We start from the raw sequence: 12,519 nt of genomic DNA, 5'->3' as shown, positions 1-12,519 counted from the left end.
CAAAAAGCCCAAGGTTTCAGATCACAGGTCCAGGGGTCAGCAGAGCCACGGTCGATGTGGCAAGTGTGGGAGGTTGCACGAGGGGGCGTGCAAGGCAGGGAGTTCCAGCTGCTACAAGTGCGGTCGGACCGGGCATATGAGTAGGGATTGTACGGCCCCTGCCACTACGGTTACAGCATCGGATCTGATTTGCTTTCAGTGCAATCAGAGGGGACACAAAAGGTCCCAGTGTCCCAGTTTAGCTGCAGCAGGGAAGGTGCATGCACCTGCCCCTGCTACTTTGAGGATCACGGATGGCCGTCAGGGCCGAGCTGATGCGCCGGTGGCGAAGAGCAGGGCATTTCAGATGACAGCAGAGGAGGCGCGAGCGACTCCTGATGTGGTGACGGGTATGTATATTTCTTTCATCTTTTAATTATTAATATATCGTTTGAATATTATTTGATGGTACGCTTTATTTAGGGTCGTTCTCGGTGAACGGCATCCCTTCTTTGGTATTGTTTGACTCGGGGGCCACCCGATCATTTGTATCGCTTGCGCTTACCAAGAGATTTAGCAGAGCTCCGAGGGGACTGGATTGTCCATTAGAGGTTGAGATAGCAGATGATAGGACCGTGAGGGTCGACAAAGTATATAGAGGGTGTTCCCTTCAGATATTTGAGGAGCAGTTTTCAGTGGATTTGGTTCCGATTCCCCTGCGCGGGAATAAAGTTATTGTGGGAATGGATTGGCTAAGCCCCAATGGGGCGGTGATTGATTGTGAGCTTCAGCTAGTGAGGGTTCGCACTCCCAGTGGGGGAGAGATAGTGGTTCAGGGCGAGAGGCCCCAGCGAGGATTGACCTTCTGCTCTGCCGCTAGGGCGAGGCGCTATGTTCAGCAGGGTTGCGCCGGTTATGTAGCCTACGTCTTGGATGCCCGGGATAAGGGCAAGACGACGATCGATGATGTTCCTATTGTTCGAGATTACCCGGATGTGTTTCCCGAGGATTTGCCGGGGATACCTCCTGAGACCTGGTTCCTGGTGCGGCTCCGATAGCCAAAGCACCATATCGACTTGCTCCCCCTGAGATGCAGGAGTTGTCTACACAGCTTCAGGAGCTGTTAGACAAGGGTTTCATTCGACCGAGCAGTTCGCCTTGGGGAGCGCCGATCTTATTTGTGAGGAAGAAAGATGGGTCGCATCGGATGTGTATTGATTACCGGGAGTTGAACAAGGTAACGGTGAAGAACCGTTACCCACTTCCGAGGATAGATGACTTGTTTGATCAGCTCCAGGGAGCGTCTTGGTTCTCCAAGATCGACCTACGCTCCGGTTACCACCAGATGAGGGTCAGGGATGAGGATGTACAGAAGACTGCTTTCAGGACCCGGTATGGTCATTATGAGTTTGTGGTGATGCCATTTTGGCTCACCAATGCCCCAGCCGCGTTCATGGATCTCATGAACCGCGTGTGCAGACCGATGCTGGATCGGTCAGTGATAGTGTTCATCGATGACATCTTGGTGTATTCCAAGACGCAGGGACAGCACGAGGAGCACCTGCGGGAGGTGTTGGAGACTTTGAGGAGGGAGAGACCGTTCGCTAAGTTCTCCAAGTGCGAGTTCTGGTTACGCGAGGTGCAGTTTCTTGGGCATCTCGTTAATCAGAAGGGTATTTTGGTTGACCCGGCCAAGATTGAGGCCGTGATGCAGTGGGAGGTCCCGAGATCTCCATCTGAGATTCGGAGCTTCCTAGGATTGGCAGGGTATTATCGGAGGTTTATTCAGGATTTCTCCAAGATAGCAGTGCCGCTCACCCGACTAACCAAGAAGTCGGTAGTTTTTCGTTGGGGGCCTGAGCAGCAGGCGGCGTTCGAGACTCTCAGGCAGAGATTGTGCGAGGCTCCGATCCTTACCTTGCCAGAGGGTGTTGAGGATTTCGTGGTCTATTGTGATGCTTCGATCACAGGTATGGGAGCAGTGTTGATGCAGCGAGGCCATGTGGTGGCTTATGCCTCGAGACAGTTGAAGCCTCACGAGGCTAATTATCCTACCCACGACTTGGAGCTGGGGGCAGTTGTATTTGCCCTCATGATTTGGAGGCATTACCTGTATGGGGTCCGTTGTACTATCTACACGGACCACAAGAGTTTACGATACCTTATGGATCAGCCGAGTTTGAATATGAGATAGAGGAGATGGTTGGACGTGCTGAAGGACTATGACTGTGAGATCCTGTATCATCCAGGGAAGGCCAACGTGGTGGCCGATGCCCTGAGCCGTAAGGTGTCGGCGGCCCCTATCAGGGATTTGTGTATGAGGATGACGGTAATCACTCCTTTGTTGGAGCGGATCAAGGAGGCTCAGATGGAGGGTCTCAAGGAGGAGAGGCAGAAGTGCGAGAGGATAGTGGGTCGAGTAGCTTCGTTCGACTACGACAGTCGGGGTTTGATGACGCTTCATGGTAGGGTGTGGGTACCGTACTGGGGTGGGGTACGGCAGGTATTGATGGACGAGGCTCATAAGTCTCGATTTTCTATCCATCCAGGGGCGACGAAGATGTATCGAGATCTTCGACCTGATTATTGATGGCCCTGCATGAAGCGGGACGTCGCTTGGTACGTTGAGAGGTGCTTGACCTGCCGGAAGGTCAAGGCGGAGCACCAGAGACCTCACGGCAAGATGCAGCCGTTGGATATTCCCGTGTGGAAATGGGAGGACATCACCATGGATTTTATCACCAAACTTCCCAGGACCGCGCGTGGAGTAGATTCGATATGGGTAGTGGTGGATCGGTTGACGAAGAGTACCCATTTTATTCCGATCCAGGAGAGTATATCGGCGGAAAGGTTAGCCGATATCTATGTGCGAGAGATTGTGGCACGTCATGGAGTGCCGGTATCGGTAGTGTCGGACCGACATGTTCGCTTCACGTCCAGATTCTGGAAGCGGTTTCACGACGAGATGGGTACTCGTCTCCATTTCAGCACCACTTTTCATCCTCAGACTGACGGGCAGAGCGAGAGGACGATTCAGACTCTCGAGGACATGCTTAGGGCATGTGTTCTGGATTTTGGGGGCTGTTGGGATATGTATCTTCCCTTAGCGGAATTCTCGTATAACAACAGCTATCATGCGAGCATTGATCGACCTCCTTTTGAGATGTTATATGGCAGGAAGTTCAGGACCCCGATTTGTTGGGGCGAGGTCGGTCAGCGGGTCATGGGGAGCACCGAAGTGGTGCTCAAGACGACGGAACTGATCCAGCAGGTCCGTAGTAGACTGCAGACTGCGCAGAGTCGGCAGAAGAGCTACGCCGACAAGAGGCGTTCAGACTTGGAGTTCCAGGTGGGAGACATGGTTCTTCTGAAAGTCTCACCTTGGAAAGGTGTCATCAGATTCCGGAAGAGGGGCAAATTGGGCCCCAGATTTATTGGTCCTTTCAGGGTTTTGGCCCGGGTGGGTCGGGTTGCTTACCGGTTAGATCTTCCTGAGGAGCTCAGTTTGATACACAACACCTTCCACGTATCGCAGTTGAGGAAGTGTTTAGTGGACGAGACAGCGGTCGTTCCCTTGGAGGATATCCAGGTCGATAGCGGCTTGAATTATATCGAGAAGCCGATAGCAATTTTGGAACGGAAGACGAAGACCTTGAGGAACAAGGTAATTCAGCTGGTAAATGTGCAGTGGCAGCATCGGAAGGGGTCTGAATGGACATGGGAGGCTGAAGAAGAAATGAGAACGCACTACCCGGAGTTATTCGCAGATCCAGCCGTAGCAGACTTCGAGGACGAAGTCTGAAACAAGTGGGGGAGAATTGTAACGACCCGTTTCCGGTATGTTAATTAATTTGATTTGGGCTAAGTTTTCAAGAGGGACTCGGCGAGTTCTAGCCTGACTCGCCGAGTCGGGTCGCGCATCTTGTGCACGCGGGAGCCGGCGACTCGGCGAGTCCATATCTTGGACTCGGCGAGTTCGTCCGTCTGGGTGAAACCCTAACTCCCCGGGTTTGCTCACTATTTAAACCCCATTATAGCCTCCATCTTGTCACTTTCCCCCTGATAGCACTGTGAGAAACCCTAAACCTTCCTCTTGTGAGCTTATAAGTGATCTTGTTCCATTTTGTGAAGGGGTGAAGAAGGAGAAGAAGGAAGCAAGGAAACGAGTTCTAGTGCCAAGATCCAAGATCAAGTGTGAACTTATTGAGGTATTTTTGGAGTTCTCTTCTGGTTTCATGCTTAAACTTCCATTAGAGCTCTTTTAAGGGCTATTTGATGCTTGTTCCAAGCTTTATGCTTGCTTGAATGTGTTATTAAGCCGAAATACCTTTGGATCTGAGTGTTGGGGTGTTGTAGAGTCCAGATCCACTGTCTTTTTGGAGTTACATTGCTTATTAGCCATGGATCTACCCTTATTGTGCATATTTTAGTCTTATTTCCCTCATTCATGTGGTTGTGCACGTAAAGTTGGAAACTTTACGTGGTAAAACAGCTTAATGGACCTAGATCTATCATTTGCATGTGTTGGATTCAAGAGAAATCGAGTAAAAATATGTTGCATGGCGGCGACTCGGCGAGTCGGAAGAACGACTCGACGAGTCAGGTCGCGAGTCCCGAGTTCTTCAGTTTCGTCAGTGTCGAGTGGACGAGGTGAGTTAGGGAGTGGACTCAGCGAGTTAAGAGTAGACTCAGTGATGGAGGGACTCGGCGAGTTTGTTCATACAACTCGGCGAGTCCAAGGCAATCTTCTTGAGGATCAAGAACAACTCGTCGAGTCTGTTCATCTGACTCGGTGAGTCGGATGAAGATCATCTGAGTTCTTGGATCCAGAGGGTACTCATCGAGTCGATGCCACACTCGACGAGTAACAGCATGTAAGAGTTGAGCGGAGAGTCTAGGACTCGGCGAGTCGGGTATCCCGACTCGGCGAGTCAGCCCTGAGTAAGTCAACTTTGACCAAGGGTAAAAGAGTCATTTTACCCTGAGTGTAGTGCTAGTGATTGATCGAGTGTGTTTATGGATTTGTAGCCGAGGAGATTCAGGAGCAGCAGCCGTTAGCTTTCCGAGCCACACACTCATCCGCTAGCTTACGAGGTGAGTTTCCTTCCTGTAGGGGCGGGTCTAAGGCCACAATGCCGGCCCGTCCAGTTAATAGTAGTTTCCGGACTTCGATCCGATGTAGTAGTTAGTATGTTTGATGCCTTCGTGGTTCAGACATAATTCATGTGCTATGTGTTATGTGTTTTATGTTCCGGGCTGCGGCCCGATGCAGTATGCAGTATGTTTGTTATGATATGCTATGCTATGCTCAGTCAGTTCCGGGCTCCGGTCCGATGCAGGGGACACGGTCCCAGTCAGTTCCGGACTTCGGTCCGATGCAGTCAGTTCCGGACTTCGGTCCGATGCAGCCAGTTTCGGACTTCGGTCCGATGCAGTCAGTTCCGGACTCCGGTCCGATGCAGTTAGTTCCGGACTTTGGTCCGATGCAGGGGACAAGGTCCCAGTCAGTTCCGGACTTCGGTCCGATGCAGTTTCCGGGCCCCGGCCCGATGCAGTGGGCAAGGCCCAATATGTGTTTATATGTTGTTGTATGGTATGTGGTAAGTTGGGGGAGCTCACTAAGCTTCGTGCTTACAGTTTCAGTTTTGGTATCAGGTACTTCCGCAAGCAAAGGGAAGAGCTCTGGGTGACGGCATCGCACACACCACCGTTTCAGCTTTAGTCTGGATTTGATTTAGTTGTTGTTTTTGGATATAGTATGTTACAGTTTCCGCACAGTACTTTATTATATTTTGGGGCATATCACGCATGGTTTATTTATATGATACTCTGATTATAGTTTTGATGGTATTAAAAACGAAATTTTTGGGTCGTATTTTTGGGTCGTTTCACTAACTATGCTATCTAATCTAATTAATAGCTCATAATCACGTTTCATAACTTACTCCTAAAGTAAAGCTAGATATGGAATAAAACCCCTCATGAATCGGTCTTGCTTTTGATCAAGTAAACCTTTTTTTATTTTCCATGTTTATTATTTGTAGATATCCTCCATCAGTTACCTGTGAGCTACATGATCATGACCCATTGACCCGTAACCAAAACTATTGAACTGTGATTGAATGACCCGTACCTGTGACCCGATAAATAAACGATTAACCCAACAATCACCCCTTTAATCGTTTACTCAAACTTTTCACTCACATCAACGTTTAATAACTTTCTTTTCAAACCAACCCGATTCTTGATTTTTCTCGGACACCCGACCTCCACCTGGGTTACGTCCAAAATCTTCACCCAATCACGACTTTTCCCGAACACCTGACCTTCACCTCAATCACATCCAAAGTCCTTCATACAATCCCGACTTTTCCCAGACACCCGACCTTCACCTCGGTCACGTCCAAAGTTCTCGATACCCGGCTGTTGTTTGTCACCACACAGAATCCGTTTTCACCAACACTTCTATGAAACGAGAGTCTTCTTCCACTGAACAAGAAAACAAAGCAACCCGCTTTTCCCGTCTTCTTTCACCTGCAAAAACGAAAAAAACTCAAAGCCACCTGCTTTGACAGATCTTTTCTTTTCGTTTTCTTACGCAACTTCGGTAACTCTCTCCATTTTCCGATGACATACCTACAACCTACCGCCGTACTTTCCTTTGAATACCATATATACTTCCCTTTGATCACAACTAACAGCTACGAACCGCCTATTTTCATCACCAGTCACCCGCTGTCTTGAACGGTACTCAACATCTCCCCACGACAACAGTCCACCTGATGAACCTTTAACTTCTCTGCCTTCTGCTGTAAACCAGCCCCGAAACAGCCCCCCCTGCTGTTGCTTCCTCAGGGAAAAATCAATGCCAAACAAACCTTGTTTCTGATTTTAACCTGCAAAACATTTTTGACCTGCTGCTTCTACATCTCTCACAGCCCTGCAGTCAAGGTCTCCTTTCCCTCCTTCGAAAGTCGACTCTCAAATCGACACCATCTTCAATGGTACCTAATTCATGTTACGTCTTCCCCGCAACGAAAGGCTACACTTTTCTTGAAATTGACTCTCAAATCGACACCATCTTCACCTTGCTCTGATACCAATTAAAGATTGGAATATGTAAACACGATTGTTTTAATCAAAATAACTCTTTGATTATATGAGAAACTCTCTTAAAACTCACGATATTACAACGTTTTTCAATGATCATAGCTCAACTTAAAACAATGTATATATAATCCTAACTACCGACTTGTAATTAGATTACAATTACGAAACTAGAAACCTACTTGTTTATGATTTCCTAAAAACTAGGTTGTTATTACTTGGTCTCTAAGTCCTACTCGACTTAGGATTCCAACATAATATCCCCGGTGGTACTGCTTGTGACACCAATATATCGTTGTTTCTAATCCTTTCTAATCAAATAGTAGGAAGTCCAAGTGAAGGGAGCGGGCTAATGCTCAAGATTTGAGTTTTACTGTGTTGAATTCTTTATTGAGGTCCATCAAAAGGAATAGAGTTGTTCTTTGTCACGCATCCTTTTGATTTCTTTGGATATTTCACATTTGCATCCGTTACACATATATGTGGATAATTCACTTAATGACCGAATCTCGTCCCTAATGCCTCTATGTTTGGTATAATAGGTGGAGACAATCATTCGTTCCTAATGCGTGGTGGTAATTGTGTGTATAAGTTTGTAAGCCTTGTGTGTGTTTTCTTTCCCACACTTTTCTTTAAGATGAAAATGGTGGGTTTTGGTCATAAGACACCCTATGTGCTCATACAAACCCTAATGCTTGGATCTAGGTTTCTCTATTGTACATGCTTTGAATCCAAGACTATAAACCCTAATTCTAGAATATGGAAATCGATATTAACATATAATTAGGTTTAAGATGTTACCTTGATTGTTATGTAGCAATAACAATCTCAATTCCTCCTTGAATTGACTTTGGAATGCTTAGAGTCACAAGTGTCACTCCTCTAATGGCTTACAAACACCAAGAGAAAATGGAGAAGGTATAAAGAGAGAGGATAGAGGTTAGAATTCGTCCTTAGGACTTCTTGGAAAGAGATACACGAATTCATGTGCCAAGGGGTGTTTATATAGGTGTAGAGATAGGGTTTCAGTCATTATCCTTATCTAGTTGCTTATCCACAAAGCAACCCATAAGATAATCCTTGAATCCTTATCATAGTCGAATTCTAAGGCCTTATCACCTCAAATTCGTTCACCATATATTTAAGATAATCCTTACCTTATTTTGTAACTATCACATAATTACAAATCAGCCCCTCTAGTTTAATTAATTACACTTGATCACAAAATTAATTCCTAATTAACTATTGACTAATATTAATTAAACAAATATGATTTCTCCTTTAATATATTATTCTTATAACATATTAATAAATCATAATATCCTCTCTCTCTCTTTATTTATTTCTCCAATCAAGTTGCTTTAGTGAAGGCAACCCAAAAGGACCATGCACCATCGGGTCAAGTACATACCAAAATAGTTATGGACTTAGACACTAATCCAACAGAAGATGCATGACTTGAGTTGTTACCGTGTACTTAACGTTGTCCTTAATCTATTTTTCCATAGATCTTACGAGCCATATCGTAAATGTGTTGCATCATTTCCAATTCATTAGATTAGTTAAGTTGTCTTTGGACTTCAGAATTATGCTGTCATCGAACCCAATTTTATATTTGGCGAACAAGGCATTTCTCATCTCACTTTTTCGGTTTCCATAATTTCTATCGCGTAGCAAATTTTCCTTGATGAAGTTCTGTCCGGGATAGTCACCAAGGGTTAAGAACAACATATCGATGTTTGATTTTTCTCCGGTCGCCCAGGTTGTGTGATTTCATATCAATTATCATTTTGAATGAAACTATGATTATGTTCCCAAAATTTTCTTTGAGACCATGATATATTTATAGGTATATATATGTAATTTGTTTATTATTTCTTGCAAATAACATAGTAACATGGGGTACTATATATATATATATATATATATATATATATATATATATATATATATATATATATGGTTGAAATCTGTTAACTCATAGTTTTCCGTGAACCTAATAACTAAAGGTGGAACGTCAGATCAAAATTAACTCATCAAGGGCATGATCGTTATCTTACCAATCCCATTTAATTTTTAAATTTTTATGTTATTTGAAATATTAATAAAAATGTATACAAATTAACATAATAAATCAAATTTTTAGATTTTTTTTAAATAATAGTTTCGATTTTTCTTTTTAAAAATGAAAACTCATAATTTTCTAGAAAACATGAATTAAAAAAAAAAGGTTTTTTTTATTTTATTTATTTATTTATTTATTTTTGTAAAAAACTACAAATTTAATAAAAACAACAATTTTTTTAAAGTTAATAAAATTAGAAAAAAAAACTTTCATATTTAAAAGAAAACTTTTGTTTTGTTAACCAAAAATCTCAATGTTATAGGTGTATATGTGCATATATTTTCAAGTACATATATTCATATTTCTTATATTATATTATTCGTAAGTAAATCATAAAAAAATCATTTATATTTACTAATATATAAACACAATAATACTAATATTGTATTTGATACAATATAAAATATATAAATCAAAACAATCATACAAAATTTCAAAGCATTTTCATGTATTCCTGTCAAAATTTCCATATATTTCTTCAATTTATCACTTTTCACCTCTTCAATATTTTCTACAAATTGTTCTAAATCTACAAGAAAATTAAAAGAATTGATTAATACAAAAACACTAAAAAAGCATGTGTGCATATAGATATAATTCATATGTGATTACTTGTGATTTGCATTAATAACATTTGATGTACTTGTAATTCATTTGTGATTTATATATAAATTACATGTGAGACATATGTGAATTACATGTAATTCATATGAGATTCACTTGTGATTTACTTGTGAATTACATTAATTCATATGTGAATTACATGTGATTCATATGTAATTCACTTGTGATTACATATAAATTATATATAAATCACACGTGATTTACATGTAAGCAAACTAAATAAATACCATAAGTGCCCTAGAGAGCTCCTTTTGGCTCTCAAGGAGAGAAATGACTAAAAAATTAATAGTACGGAATAAGCATATATATATATATATATATATATATATATGTATATATATATATATATATATATAGAGAGAGAGAGAGGGAGAGGGAGAGAGAGATCTTGAAATTCAACATCAGCCACATATTTCTTATTTGCCGCTCTAATGCTCCAACGTACCGGCAGCAACGGAGTATGCCTAATCATAAATGATTATATGGTAGAGAGGTATAATCATATAAGATTATACATGTTTAGACTATATGTCTAATCATAAATGATTATACATACATGTATGTTCACACATTGAGTAATCATAAATGATTATGACAGCGGGTGGCAGAAGAGGTGGTGGTGACGGTGGTATAAATAACGTATGTAACAGTTGTGGGGTCATAATAGTGTTAGAGGTGGTAGTGGTAGGGATTGTGGCCGAGGAGAAAGGAATGGTTAGCATTGTATAATTATTTATGATTATACCATGCTTGTCGCGCCGGTATGCCGGAGGTTTTGAGCGACATATGTGAAATACATGGTTGATTTTGAATTTCAAGATCTCTATTTTATTTTTAATCTCAACAAAACCTACATACCTCCCTCTCCCTCTCTCTCTCTCTCTCTCTCTCTCTCTCTCTCTATATATATATATATATATATATATATATATATATATATATATATATATATATATATATATATATAGGTAGGTAGGTAGGTTCTGATGAGATTAAAGATAAAATAGATATCTTAAGATTCAACCTCAGTCATGTATTATATATTTGCCGCTCTAACCCTCCGACGTACCGGCACGACAAGCTTGGTATAATTATGAATGATTATACAGCACCGCCCATTCCTTTCTCCTCTACCACCATAACTACCACTACCACCACCTCTGGCACCACCTCTAACATCAATCTACCATATCACTGTCACCTTAGTTAGTTATACCGTCTCCACCTTTATTACCATCACCACTTCTGCCACCAACTGTCATAATCAATTATGATTATTCAATCTGTGAACAGACATATATGTATAATCATTTATGATTAAGAATATACGTATAAAAATATATAATCGTATATGATTATACATCTTTTCCATATAATCATTTATAATTAGGCATACTCCGTTGCTGCCGGTACGTTAAAGCGTTAAAGCGGCAAATGAAAAATATATGATTAAAATTGAATCTCAAGATCTCTACTTTTTTTGTATCCACGTAAAAAATGAGGTTTGGATTGAAAGACGTTAAATACTTATGGTTTCGATCACTAACGAGGGAGTATGTATCACTTTCCCCAAATATTGTGTAGATTGTTAATGAATAGTCATTCATTGTGATTTTTGGACTAAAGATCGCCGTAGTACATTAGTTAGCTTTTTTGTTTTTTTTTTTGTTATTTAAAAAGATGCTATAATTCATGATAAATGTGTGAGAACACTTTATTTAGGATCCTAACATGTTTATTTAAATGGACAATGATCAATGTGTGAGAACACTTTATTTAGGATTCTAACATGTTTATTTAGATGGACAATGATCGCAGTCTTTGATGAAGTTTGGTTTACATGTTTGTTTATCTATGATATGTGATTATGGTCTTAAAACAAGCTGTAAAGATGTATATATCTAGTGCTATAAAGTTTGTGATCACAAAAGAAAATACTATTAATTGTATATTCTAATCTATTTTAAAGTTGTTTTAATATTGATAATTTAAATCTGGAGATTTGATATAGTATGTATTCTGATATTATCATAATATTATGTATTGTATGATTGGCATGAAACGAAGATTACCATGCATGTGACATGCAGGATACGGGCCCACAAAAGAATTGTAGAATCAGGTTGACTACACGATTAACGAGGAGGTCATGTTGTGACCATATGCGTCATCATCAGGGTTTCATGAGGTGGACCACACCTCATCACAACCCACCATCAGGTCCTCCTTGTCTCCCGGTTTAATCGCTTACTAAACCCTCTTTTCCCGGCAACAATTCACAAAATTCCTTCCAACGTGATTTAAAACATTTTCTTAAACTTTATATACAATTCTTGTTTAGATTATGCCATATATATATATATATATATATATATATATATATATATATATATATATATATATATATATATATATATTGGTTCAAATGAGAACCACAAAAGATTAAGAACCTCATTTAATAACTAAATATATATTGTAAATATTATCAAGTTTGTTAAAATCCTGATTTTTGGTTTTTGGGTAAGAAAATGGCAATATCGTAATTTTTTTTAGTCTAATACTTCCGTACATGCATTCATTTATATTTTAACAAAAAACTTTTATAAAATATTACTTTATACAATCAATTTACAGTTTAATACATAAAATTCACAACTTAACAGAACTTATTTTACGCTAATTCT

The sequence above is a fragment of the Lactuca saligna genome, chromosome 5 (assembly GCF_052625555.1).
Source record: "Lactuca saligna cultivar CGN05327 chromosome 5, ASM5262555v1, whole genome shotgun sequence".
Lineage (NCBI taxonomy): Eukaryota > Viridiplantae > Streptophyta > Magnoliopsida > Asterales > Asteraceae > Lactuca > Lactuca saligna.
The sequence above is the reverse complement of the archived record's forward strand: the minus strand, read 5'-3'. Positions refer to the sequence as shown.